We start from the raw sequence: 12,976 nt of genomic DNA, 5'->3' as shown, positions 1-12,976 counted from the left end.
TTTAGTTTTTTCTCGATTTTATGTTTGTAATCGATAACAAATATTTTCTTATTTTGTAGTGCCTTTCCTTTACCTCTATGTGGTCAAAGGGTCGACACTTATGTACACGCCACATCGACAAGCATTAAACCACCATGGATTGTGGCATCATGGTCAAAGGGTCGACACTTTTGTACACGCCACATTGACAAGCATTAAACCACCATGGATTGTGGCATCTGTGTCAAACTTGACACAGATGGTAATGAAGCCCGGTAGTGTGGGACTATTGAAAGGATACTAGAGGTCAATTTTAGAACCTTTCATTTTGGTAATTTGGAGGTGTTCTACCTTGATCTTTGTGAAGTGAAATTATCTCTATCCATAGTAGGATTTGATGTGGATGGGTGGATTGGTCGACCCCACATAGGGTCTGATGCTTCTACTTAGTCATTTAATGGTTTTATTGTTGTCATATATTTGGATTTTGATATATATATTACTTCATGGTTTGCATGTTTTATTTAGATGGGATGTTTGAAAATTCTCTTTTGTCCTTCTCCTTTGTCATCTATGCACTCCATTTCACCATGAACGTCTCTCTCTCTCTCTCTCTCTCTCTCTCTCTCTCTCTCTCTCTCTCTCTCTCTCTCTCTCTCTCTCTCTCTCTCTCTCTCTCTCTCTCTCTCTCTCTCTCTCCTCTCCTGCAGTGCGGTGTACACATATATTCACCCTCCACTTGGTCATTTTCTTGAGTTTTCTTTCATTCATACACATTCAAATGTGGCACTAGTCGCTAGGCACCTCTCTATGTAGTCTGGTTCATGTCTTAAACTCCATGATAGATTGGTAGTAGTGAGAGTTCCTCCCCTACGTTATTGCTTCCACAATTATTGATGTATATTAAAATTGTATAAAAATGTAAATTGTATAATTTTTGCATACTCCCCTAGTGGGGGGTATCTCTGAGTCACCAATCAAACATGGAAAGTATGGATCTAAAAGTATCCAAGTTATCAAAGATGGAAAGTATGGATCTCAATGTATCCAAGTTATCAAGCAGCTACCCAAAGTTGTGTGCCTCTTTCCCGCTTGTCAATTTTTGGCATAATATAGAGAAAGTATGTGGTGTTAACAAGCCCTATGTGGAGCTCCTAAGTTATATTGACACCACAAAATTTGCAGTTGGAAAGGTGTACTGGTTGATTTCCTAAGCTAATTTAACCTATTTACTAAAGAAAAGGCACAAGTAGTAGGGCTACATAAAGATGTTGGCCCAAATGCATACACGTTTGCATGGAGCGGTATTTGTTTTGGTTCCAAAATTTCAACCATATAGTCAAAGTTCTAACAGAGAGGTCATGGGAGACTTTGAAAAGGTACACAAACAATTTCTTCTAGGTGACAAGGGTAGAGAACCTTTCCAACAACATGTTGATTATTCTAATAGAGAAGGTAACTTTAGAGATTCGTGCCATATTGAATCAATCAAGAAGCACTGAGCTTCAGTGTCTTGGAAAGAATATGGGGGAGACAAAGTGAAACTCCAACATGTGGCCCCTTGGATGGCCATCTCCAACATTTGATCATGCTCCTATGGTAGTAGCCCAATAGGCCTCTTTTTTTTCCGCAACGGGGAGGGGGTGGGGCATCATTTCTCTTCATATATAAGATGATATGGTATGGTTGAACTCATCTGCTATGTTTCTCATGATGGCATCAATATAATATTTTCCGCTATATTGCTTAACCTTAGACAAAAGGGTCAATGATTTGGGGCTTTGCTGGATCGGGATGTGGAGCCTACATCTTCTTCATTTTTTGCTAGGCTCATCTACACGGTTAGTGGATTGGGTGTTGTATGACTTGCATGGCTAAATGGTTGTGGACCCTATCTTGGCATGGCCTGTGTGGCACCTGAACTAGTATGGTTGGTGTTGATTTCCTACCACCTTCTTGTGTGTGGAATCCTTTCAGATCTCATGTCATGGAGCAAGGCCAAGCTACCACTCATGACTAGCTAAGGTAATTTGGAGGTGTTCTAGATCGCTCTTTGTGAAGGGAAATTCTCTCTAGCCATATTAGGATTGGATGCGGATGGGTGGACTGGTCGATCCCACACAGGGTCTCATGCTTCTACTAGTATTTATGGTCTTAAAGTTATAGTATATTTGGATTTTGATAAATAGTAATTCATGATTTGCATGTTTTATTAAGATGGGGCATTTGAAGATTCTCTTTTGTCCTTCTTCCCTGTCATCTATGTACTCTATTTCACCCTGAACTTCTCTCTCTCTCTCTCTCTCTCTCTCTCTCTCTCTCTCTCTCTCTCTCTCTCTCTCTCTCTCTCTCTCTCTCTCTCTCTCTCTCTCTCCCCCTACATGCTTCACAATCATGGTTTCCCACAAATGTGTAAAGATACTCGGCTGAAGTGAACACAATTGGTGTATGCAAAGTAGAGTTTTCTGCATCTTCGATATCTAGCCATTTCATTAATCTAAGAGTTACAAATTTTTTTCGTCGCTCTAAAACCTCAAAACATGCTTTGCCTCATGGAAAGCAAAGGACCCATGTGGGATGCATGTTTGATGGAAAGCGAAGGACCACTTAATCAATGGATGTTAATAAAGAAATTAAGTGAAAAAATTGCAATTGGATAGAAACTGCGTAGACAAGGCAAGTAATGCTATTAATTTGATCGAAGTCAAAGTAAGCTTGTTATACATGATTAATTTGTCAGCAGCACATGAAGGCCTCCTTGAGAACCAAAACCCTAGTACCATTACGCAATACAATTTACAGCTATTTCATTCCAGTAAGTTAGCTGCAGCAATTAACGAGCTTGATTCTGATTGGACCTTCTAGCGTCATTGCGACCCGTTCAATGATCCGACGAACATCTTTATGCTGGCCTTGCTCAGACGTTGCTGATGAGCGGATCTTCATGTCTCGCTTGATTTTCTTGGATCCAATTGCTGTACTGAGCAGCTTGTTGACATTGGCCATGGCGTAGTGGTGTTGATGATCATCATAGCCAGCACGAAATCGTTGATTGTACAGCTTTTGCAGCTTGCAATTCGCAATATTATTGACATCACTTTTAAAGCTCAAGATGATGGATGCCACCTCCATGTCCGTCAGGATACCATCATCCTTACTTAATATAGAGCGCTGGGCACCTTCAATAATATCTAGATCCCTAGCTGACGCATCATTGACTTGTTGCACAGGCGCAGAGCCTTCATCTTTTGCGAGGAAGGCATTGTCTTTGAGGATGCGGCTCCTGAGCTTGGGCTATCGCCTAGTCAGCCGTTGCTTCTCATTATAATAAGTTGTTGGTGATGATGATATAGTCGGTTGATGATCATGATGTTGCAAGAGATCCTCTTGATCTGGAGACCTTTTGCGTATACCTGCCATGGTGGAGGGATATTGGAGGCACACAACAACCTTGATGACGACAATGTGAGTAGGAAGCACCGACGGGCAATATTGCAACAAACTGCTTGAGTTTTATGCCACAAAATGGAAATGGCCGCACGGACTCCTTTTATAACCCTAAACCCTACTGCTAATTGCTTTTCCGCGTAAACGCGTTCATCCTTTGCTTTTTACGGTACTGGCAAATGCCTTCTAGAAACATTAACGCGCAAACTCCTCCGCTAACCATTCTTATGCTTTTTGGCCTACCGCAAAGGGGGGAGGCCTTAGTGATGGTTTTCCTTTTTGCTAATGAAAATTAGAAGATTAAATTTAAAAAAAATATAATATTTTATATTTAGATATTTTAAAAAAGACTTTGTCATGATCAGATTATTTTTGGAAATACATAAATTTATTTGATTTAGAAGAGCACTTCTTGATCTCCCCAGTCCCAAGAGTCCCGACCTCCAAGGGGTTATCAAGCTTATGATTCTAAAAGTCATAAATGGGATCAAAATAATATATCTGAGTCGCGGATTTGTCCTGAGTTATAGGAATCTCTCTCTCTCTCTCTCTCTCTCTCTCTCTCTATTTGGGGTTGCGCTGTCTTGAGGGGGTGGGAGGGATTCATGCCATGCTATAGGTTGCACTGTCTTGAGGGGGTGGGGGGATGAAAATTGGTACAATGCAGTATTGAGGAAGGAAACGAGGGGCAATAAGAAGAAGCTTGATGGAGGTTGTTGAAGAGTGTAGCAAGAGGCTGTCTGAGGGCATGTGGCTTGAGGCTCAGCATGGCCGAGGTTGGTTAAGGGAAGGTGATGGGTGGAGAAGACCCTGGCTATGGTGTTGTGAAGAACCGAGCTGAGAACTTAGCAGGAAAAGCACGTGTATAAATGAAGATAGAGATAAGGTAATCACGTGGGAAAGAGAGCGAGTAGTCAGAAAACGAGCCAGAAAGGGAGGAGATAGAAAGGGGAGTGGAGAGAGAGAGTAGATGCTCACCTCCCAAGCGCTAACACTATCTTATTGAGCTTTCCACCCCCCCTTCAACTTCCTCACCTTTGAAGCCATAACCCTATCTACAGAACTGTCGTCCCTTCCAAGATTTTGCAGACCTTTCAAGCCCTAAACCCGTTGAGATTTCTCCTCACCACATCATCAGCCCTGAAGATTCCCACCAATTTAGCAATTCTCAAGGAAAATAACTCCTCCACCCTGCGTGAACTTTACAGCTGGGCCCTCCATCACTGCTGCTCAGCTTCCTTCCTGCCCCCTGGCTATGGGTTCCATGTGTCTTGATGCAAGTCCGTGCTCAAACATGGTGTCTCGCCATCTCAACAACCCATCAAGTGGTCTGCAGCTCCCCAAATACACTGAGCAGAACCAAAACTATGCCTTGCGCTGAGGGCTCAGGGTTCCTTCTTGCACTCACGAGGAGTCACGACGTCGGGTTCATAGCTACCCATCGAAATCAAAAGAACAGGTAACCCCTATCCTCTCAATCGCTCTCTATGCACAAACGTCACTCATTTTCTCTCTCCGCTGGCTAACTCCCTCTGGGCATCTCCTATTTGCCAACAACACACATACTTGGTCTCCTTAAGTACTTCTCACAATAACAATGCTTCTTGTAGAGAGAGAGAGAGAGAAAGAGAATGACCCTAATGTTGCACATGTGTAACAACACCACCGTCCGATAAACATCTGTCCTTCTTCTTCGCTGGCAACTAATCCATCCCCCTGGACTTTTTCGTTAAAACTCAAAAGTGAACCTTGCAAGATTCTCATTAAAACTAATGGTTGAAAAATTGGTACGAACTACCTTCCTCAACCTTTTTCGGTGCATTATTCATAATGAGGGATTTTCACCTAGGTTCCTAGTTGAGGATTGTGTGCTTCACCATTTGAATATGGTACTGCTTTGTTGGAATATAATATATATAGTAACAATGATCATTTTTCTAGCTAACGCTATCAACATTGCAAGGCGCTAGTGATGGGTCAATCCGTACATTGAATTGAGGTTGCCATTCTCTAACGTCATCTTATAAGATAGGCTTTTCATCATTACTAGGGGTTATTTGGAGTTGATATCACATTGGTGCATTAGCATTTAAAATAAGGTTTTGGCTTTCTTGCCCTACCAAATAGTGTGCACCATCCAAGATTTTCGAAGAGATATCAATAGGAAATGTTTTGAAAGTTTTTGGTTGTAATATTTGTGTTGATTCACATTCTCTCTCTCTCTCTCTCTCTCTCTCTCTCTCTCTCTCTCTCTCTCTCTCTCTCAAATGATCCCTTGCATCTTTCGCTGTGCGGTGTCCATTGCTTCACAATGGGTGTAATTTTGTTAATTGTATAGTTGGGTGTGTTGCGATTGTGCCCAATGGAATATATCTAGACATAACATGATAGCAGTTGATGGAATAGTGTGGCATTCTCGAAGATGGAAAACCTTTAAAGCTTGCTTACTAAAAGGGTGTCTAGGTAGCAAGTAATGTAATACTTACAGCAAGGTTGTGCTTTAGTACTTGTTGAGAGCCATGATACAAGGATGGCCAATTGTTGGAATTAGGGTTGCAGAGAAACACACACAGCTTGGAGAAGACGAAGGAAGCTCAAGGCACACAATAGAGAGTGTGTTACTTGGTGTGCAAATGGAAAGATAGATAGACCTAGAATGAATGGGCGTATATACAATGCACGGGGGAAAAAACCTCTTAAAGAGGGAAAAAATGCCTTGGCGGCCCTAGTGTGTTCACACACATCACTACCACATGTATATGGTAACAAATCCCCCCTGGAGTGATGTAGTGAACAAGAGCTGGCACATGAGTAAAGGCAAGTTCCATGCCCTGAGGACATGATCAGTCCACAAAGGGGAGCAAGCCCAAAGCTTTGCGAAAAGATTCAAGCTTCTCACAAGACAATGCCTTTGTGAAAAGATCTGCAAGGTTGTTGTGTGTTGGCACATAGACCAAGCTGATCTCTCCTGGTGAGAGCCTCTCCCTGACATAGTGGTAATGCACTTCAATGTGCTTTGTGCGAGCATGAAAAACTGGGTTCCAGCCAAATGCTAATGTGCTCAACACCCAAATAGTGTTGGCAGTGTCCTGTCCAACACCCAAATTAGCCTAAGGAGTCTGAGCCATACACACTCAACTGTAGCTGTGAAGATTGCCCTGTACTCAGCCTCACAACTCGAAGTGGCCACAGTAGGTTGCTTCTTGCTCAACCATGATAGACATGAACTGCCAAGCATGAAACAAAAACCACTTGTGGACACTCTCATGTCAAAACAACCAGCCCAATTTAAGTCCGAAAAAGCATGTAAGTCTAGCGGCAATGATCCCCCCTTGGGATAAAACAAGCCAATATGTAAAGTGCCACTAAGGTAGCGGAAAATCCTCTTGACAGCCTGCCAATTCTTAGACCCTGGGCTATGCATAAATCTACTGACCTGTGAGACTGCAAACTGAATATCCGGCCTCATGTTGCATACATAAATGAGACATCCAACCGTAGTTTGGTAAAGAGTGACATTAGTAGGATCACCAGCATCATGTAGACTCAACTTCAAACCTATTTCCATGGGAGTGGCAATAGGTTTGCAATCCTCAAGTCCAAACTTACATAGCAATGTCTCTATGTAACTTTTCTGACACAAGGCAATACCACCATCACACTGCTTAAAATGTATGCCCAAATAATGATGCAACAACCCCAAATATTTCATCTTGAAAGTATCATTCAAATCAGCCTTAAATTCAGAAATATGTATCCCATTAGGTCCAGTGATCAACAAATCATCTACATAAAGAACCACAATGAGAAGTACATCACCCTCACGCTTTACATACAATGTGCTTTCTGTTGGACTGTTACGAAAGCCTTGTTTAACCAAATGAGTGTCAACTTTCTCATACCAAGCACGAGGAGATTGCTTTAACACTTGAGTGGTAACAGGACACTTTTATGTCCTTGGACACTTTTGTGTCCTGTTAAGTGACCATTTTGCTTGAATTATTTGAAGAGTATGAAAATGATTTTCTAGGTACTATATATCCACAAAGTTGCGTTATGAGCTGAAAAAAACTTAGCATTTTTTTTGGAGTATCAATCTCACCATTAACCTTACTCTTGCACAACATTTTTGAACCTAAACTGTGTGAAAAAACGGGTCCTGTTTTTGTTTTTTTTTCAATTTTTGGCAACTATACCACTCTAAACTTCATGTTTGTGATGTTTAGATGGCTAGAGTTTAGGCCTTCATAGTTCTCAACATGTTTTGATGCTTGTAGGGATAGATAAGTGTTAAAATTGAAAGTTATGACCAATTTACAAGAATTGCATAATCCTGTTTTTTGGCCAAAGTTAGCACTTTTATGATTTTTTTGGTGGCTTTCTTGATATCCAAATTCAATTTTGATTGTGTAAGTGTAATGTATCATCATAGCATAGTATATGATGATGGTTGAGTTTTTTGATTACTGAAGAATACGATACATTTTAGAGTAGCAAGTATAACTTTCTCAATATTGCTAGTTTCTTAGGCCAATTGTGTGTATTTTGTAGGTAGTAACCATATATATCTAATCATAGACTACAAACTTGGCTAGATATTGAGTAGTTTCTATGGGTTTCTAGAGGTCATAATGCTGAACCCAGTTTTTTCATGTTTGTTGTATTTAGCACTTTATCATTGCCCCCAAGGTTCCAATTGTAAGAGATCCATTATCCTTTTGACATGATCCATGGCTCCTTTTGAATCCAAAGGCCCAAAGAGAACTAAGAAAACATGTATATAGTATCTGTATTGAGTGTTTCCCAATCATCTTCATCAATATGCTTTAATTCACCATATTGCTCAAAGGCTTAAATGTGGACATCAGGATCTTCCTTATTGAGTGTTTCCCAATCATCTTCATCAATATGCTTTAATTCACCATATTGCTCAAAGGCTTAAATGTGGACATCAGGATCTTCCTTTTTCCCATCTTTAAATACTGGAAAAGAGATTTTTTATGAAGTAGTGTAATCATGCATGTCTGTAACATCTATGGTTCCTCTAATCTTGGTAGCCTAACTACATCTCGATGACTTTCTATAATGATCAGTGTCGACATCAGAGACTATTTTCCAATCTGATGTCAATCCCAATTCTCTTGCCAGGTCCTCCAATAATTGCACCAAATTCTTTTGAAGTCGCGGATCAATAGCTTGAATAAACAATTTCACCTTTTGATCCTTCAAAGAACGTTGTTTTGCTGATGACAACTGATCAAACTTCTTTTCAAACTCTCGTAATAGTTCTTGTGCATATAAATTTAAACTCTTCTTCTGCACCCACTTCATAAAACTTTGTCTGGTCACCATGTGAGAATCTTCCAGAAAATATTTCTCTTGCAGCACCTTCTTAAAGTCTTGCCAATTTGGTCCTTAAGCCGCATAAATTTCTTAAATCCGAGTCCTAAGTTCTGGCAGTACAATCATATGAAATCCTTCCACTGAGTTCTGGTCTTCAATTCCATTATCTTCCATGGAATGCTCATAAAAATTGCAAAATTTTGAAATATCTCGGCCTTCAAACCGCTGCAACTTCTCTGTAACACTTTGTCGAGCTTTACGAATCCACTCTTAAAGAATATGTTGCTATTGGGAAGCCTGTTGCTCTTGCATGTACGTTGCAAACTACTGCATCATCTGCTACATGGCTGCCTCTTGCGGTGTAGACAGAGGCTTCTTATATTTTCCCACCCCGACTCGGGTTCACGTCGGGTTCACCAAGTGTAGAGAGATATATGCTCGAAATATGAGTCGAGTCAGCGTCGGGCTGCTAGCTGTGGGAGAAGAGAGGAAGAAAAGATACGCTACACCGCAAAATTATCAAGCAACCTCTTTGAAACAAGATCAAAGTGCTAAAATAATTGAATTTTATGATGCCGAAAAAATCCGACACTGCAATCAGCCAAGGCGGTGTTGTTAACAACATCGTTAACTTAATTAACTGCAAATTAAGGAGTTTAAGCTCTCGTTTACAAAATCTAGGCCAATTTAGTTTAGCCTGCAATGATTCAAGATGTCCGCCGGTGACCGATGTTGAATGAAAATAAGACTACGCATGTCGATTTGACGCGCAAAAAAAAAAACTTTTTGTGTGTTGCTAATTTGCTTCTTTCTACTTGTTATGGCTTCCGCTCCGCTAGAGAGAGAAAGAATCCCTCTTTGCTATGCTTTAACCCTTTGGCTTCTGCCTTTGACTCCTTGCTTGTCTTCTTTGCCTTACCCAGAACAAGAAGGGAATCTCCCTTTGTTTTGCTAGCCGAGGACGAGTGAGACAAAAAACAAGCTCGCCTCTCCTTCTTGCTTTTCTTCTTTGCCTTCCAAGCATTGCTTAGTTGTCTTTGATTACATCACCAGAATGTTGTATTTATATATATATTTTCTCATAAGTATTGAATGGATGTCTAGAGATCATTGCCACTGCTTCTAGCGTGAGACTCACGAAGGATGGCAACATGTCGTCATTACAATCCAAAGAAAGCATCATAGCACTCCAAAGATAGCATCATAATAGTCCAAAGATAGAGTCGGTGCCTCGTACTCACCATCGGTGTTATGTTTTATTTCGTGAGAGAGCTCGATGCCTCATACTAACCATTTGTATCATGTTTATTTCGTCATATTTCAAGTGCAGATATTCTCGGCATCAAGGATGAGAAATGTGACAAAGTTTAGCTATCGTCCTCTTGATTGGTGCTATTGTTGTTGTTGTCTTGTTGCACCATCGTCGTGCATTGGTGCTATGGCTGTTATCGTCTTATTGCGCCCTCTCGTCATCAAGGATTTGGCAGATGTGATTATACAACACTAGTGTTTTATATCATTTTTGTGATGGCTTGTGTTTATGTGCACACATATACTGCATTCTTGTTATATGTACCTGTGGCATCATTATTTGTTAATCTGTTGTCTCTAGAGCGGCATTGCGAATAGTCTCTAAGGACAATGTGATGTGATAATTTCTAACCTTCACATTTCGATATGTTTCTTGAGTTAATATTGTTCACAGGATAAAAGCCACGTCAAGCAGCATGTACATGGGCTCAAAGATATTGAAGCTGATTAAAGAGATTGAGGAATTTGCATCAATTCAATTGTATATATAGGGTTGTTAAACTTCCAAAGACGCTTGAGAGCAGACATTTTATATTATGGAGTGATGTAGCTCCTCAAAAATGAATTTTGTAAACTTTCATAATTATTAATATAACAGTGTGTAACATTTAATGGCCTAAAATCTTATGTGTAGCGGAAATTAGCATGAACATAGTGGGCATTTCATTAGAATAGATTCCTAATGAGAATTACAAGAGTGCTTGGGTGGAGAGAGCAACAAAAAGCATAACACCTAGTTAGATAGCATCGACAATACTTTCAAAAGAGAGAGCAATTAAGCTATTGACAACAGTTGAGGACCGGATTTGCATGGAGCCGGTCCCCCCTCCAAAAGGCTTTGTATTATGGTTTCTCCCATCAAGAGAGACATTGTACAATACAATTCTTTGTGTTCCTTCAAGACTAGCTAGTGCAATGAAGATGGAAGCTTCATACACCAAGCAAAACACTTAATCAAACACAACTTGAATTATCCCCGTTCTCAGACCCAAGACCTCACACACCTTCGAAGATGGTGAGAGCTAGCAGGGTATGAGAGTAGATTGAGAGGAAAAAGAAGTATCTTACGAGAAAGAAGTACATCTCCTCACATAATCACTCTTATTAGCATAGCTTAGCTTAGTAATTAGCTTGGTAGAGAAGATGAGCATGCATTGAAGCTTGGCTCTTGGTTGGATTTGCATCCACATGCCAAGAGAGTGTTGATGTAGGCTTCTATCTCACAAGCTTGGAGTAGGTGATGAGCTCTCCATTAAAGCTTGGGAGGAGATAGAGTATTTTCCCTTCACACATGGTCAAGTGTGAGAGTGTGTGTGTCCATGCCAAGCAAAAATCAGCCCCACCTCTCTCTTGGGCGAGCCCTAGCTGCTAAGTTAGTCTGCCTTTTGCCTCATTGGACCTCCCCAGGTCAAGCCAATAGGGATTAAGCAGCATAAGTGATAGCCTTCTGACATGTGTCCCCCTTTCCCCTTTTGTGAGAGCTTTAGGTAATTAAATAATTAAACTAAACTCTCATTGGACCCCTTTGCCTCCTGGCCAATAGGAATCAGGCAAGCCATGGGGCTCCTGAATGCTCATTGGACCCCTTGGGAGACTGCCCAATAGTCTTCTAGGACACTTATTTCTTATTGGTTTCTTTTATTAAATGTTTTTAAATTAATTAAACTAGATTTACTCTAGCTTAATTCTCATTGGTCCACTTCAAGGGTCTTCCAATAGGAATTGGGTACACCTTGTGGGCATCTGGCCTAGGGAGCTGACATGTGTCCCTCATTCCCTTTGTGTAAAGGGAGCCTGTGTGTGTGTGTGTGGCTTTCTCTCTCATCCCCTAGCTTTGGGGCTCGCCCCCTCCCATGTAGGGATATGCAAAGACTTTTTAGGGCACACACTAAGCATCCAATTTTCCCTAGGGTTGACCTTTGGACACAACCTTTGAATTTTGGAACCTTAGCATTTTGGAAGTCTTAATGGGCTGAACCTTAGGGTCTTTTTGGCCCATTGTTTCACATGGCTCTTTTGCAGATGGCCCCCCCTTTGGATCCCTATTTTCCCTCCTTTGGATCCCTACTGTGGCCGGTCTGCTAACTTAACCAATATTCTAGCTTTTTCTCCCTTGGCACTTCCCCACATTAAATGATCAGTTTAATATGAGAAAATCATTTAGGAGAATTAGATATTGATTATTATGACATTACCTCTCTCTTGAAATCATAGTCGTCCTCGACTATGGTGTAGAGAAGATAAAGCATATGCATGAGTCCTTTTCTTAGCGGGTAGAGGATCCCTATGTTACCCTACGACATCATTCCATAATGGATGACTAGTCCATTTGGCGCTTGAGAGCCTGAGGCTGCCGCAAGCATGTCTGCACATTAGTCCTATCAGTCTTCCATAGTAGAGTGACAAGCTCTACTTGGTGTTTGGGAGACGTCGTCTCCGCAAACTTGATCTAAGCATGCATACTACTTCATTTTTGTGCACAATAAAGAAAAAGGAGTCTTATAAGACAAAAATTTTTGTTCATTTTTAACATTTTGTACATTTGCTTACTCTTGGGAAGCATTGTAAGCATTGACAAGGTTTAGGTTATCCTTTAATTGTATGCCTTGCATCCATCTAGCATCTTCAAAAGGATAATTCTTAAACTTAATAAGATATCGTCTGATAGTCTTACCGCCTCTTAATACCTTGTCTTCATGTCGGAGAATGGACTCGGGCTGCAGCACCTCCTCGTGGTCCTCGATCTCCGGTGGGTCTTCAATAGTTGGTTCTTGAGGTGGCTCTCCTTTGTAAGGCTTTAAGAGGCTCACATGAAAAGCATTGTGTATGAGCCAATGATTGGGCAACTTAAGTTGATAGGCCATCTCATTGATTGGCCTAAGAATCTGGAAGGGAC

The sequence above is a fragment of the Adiantum capillus-veneris genome, chromosome 26, assembly GCF_014529385.1.
Source record: "Adiantum capillus-veneris isolate H3 chromosome 26, ASM1452938v2, whole genome shotgun sequence".
Classification (NCBI taxonomy): Eukaryota; Viridiplantae; Streptophyta; class Polypodiopsida; order Polypodiales; family Pteridaceae; genus Adiantum; species Adiantum capillus-veneris.
This window is presented reverse-complemented; position numbering follows the sequence as displayed.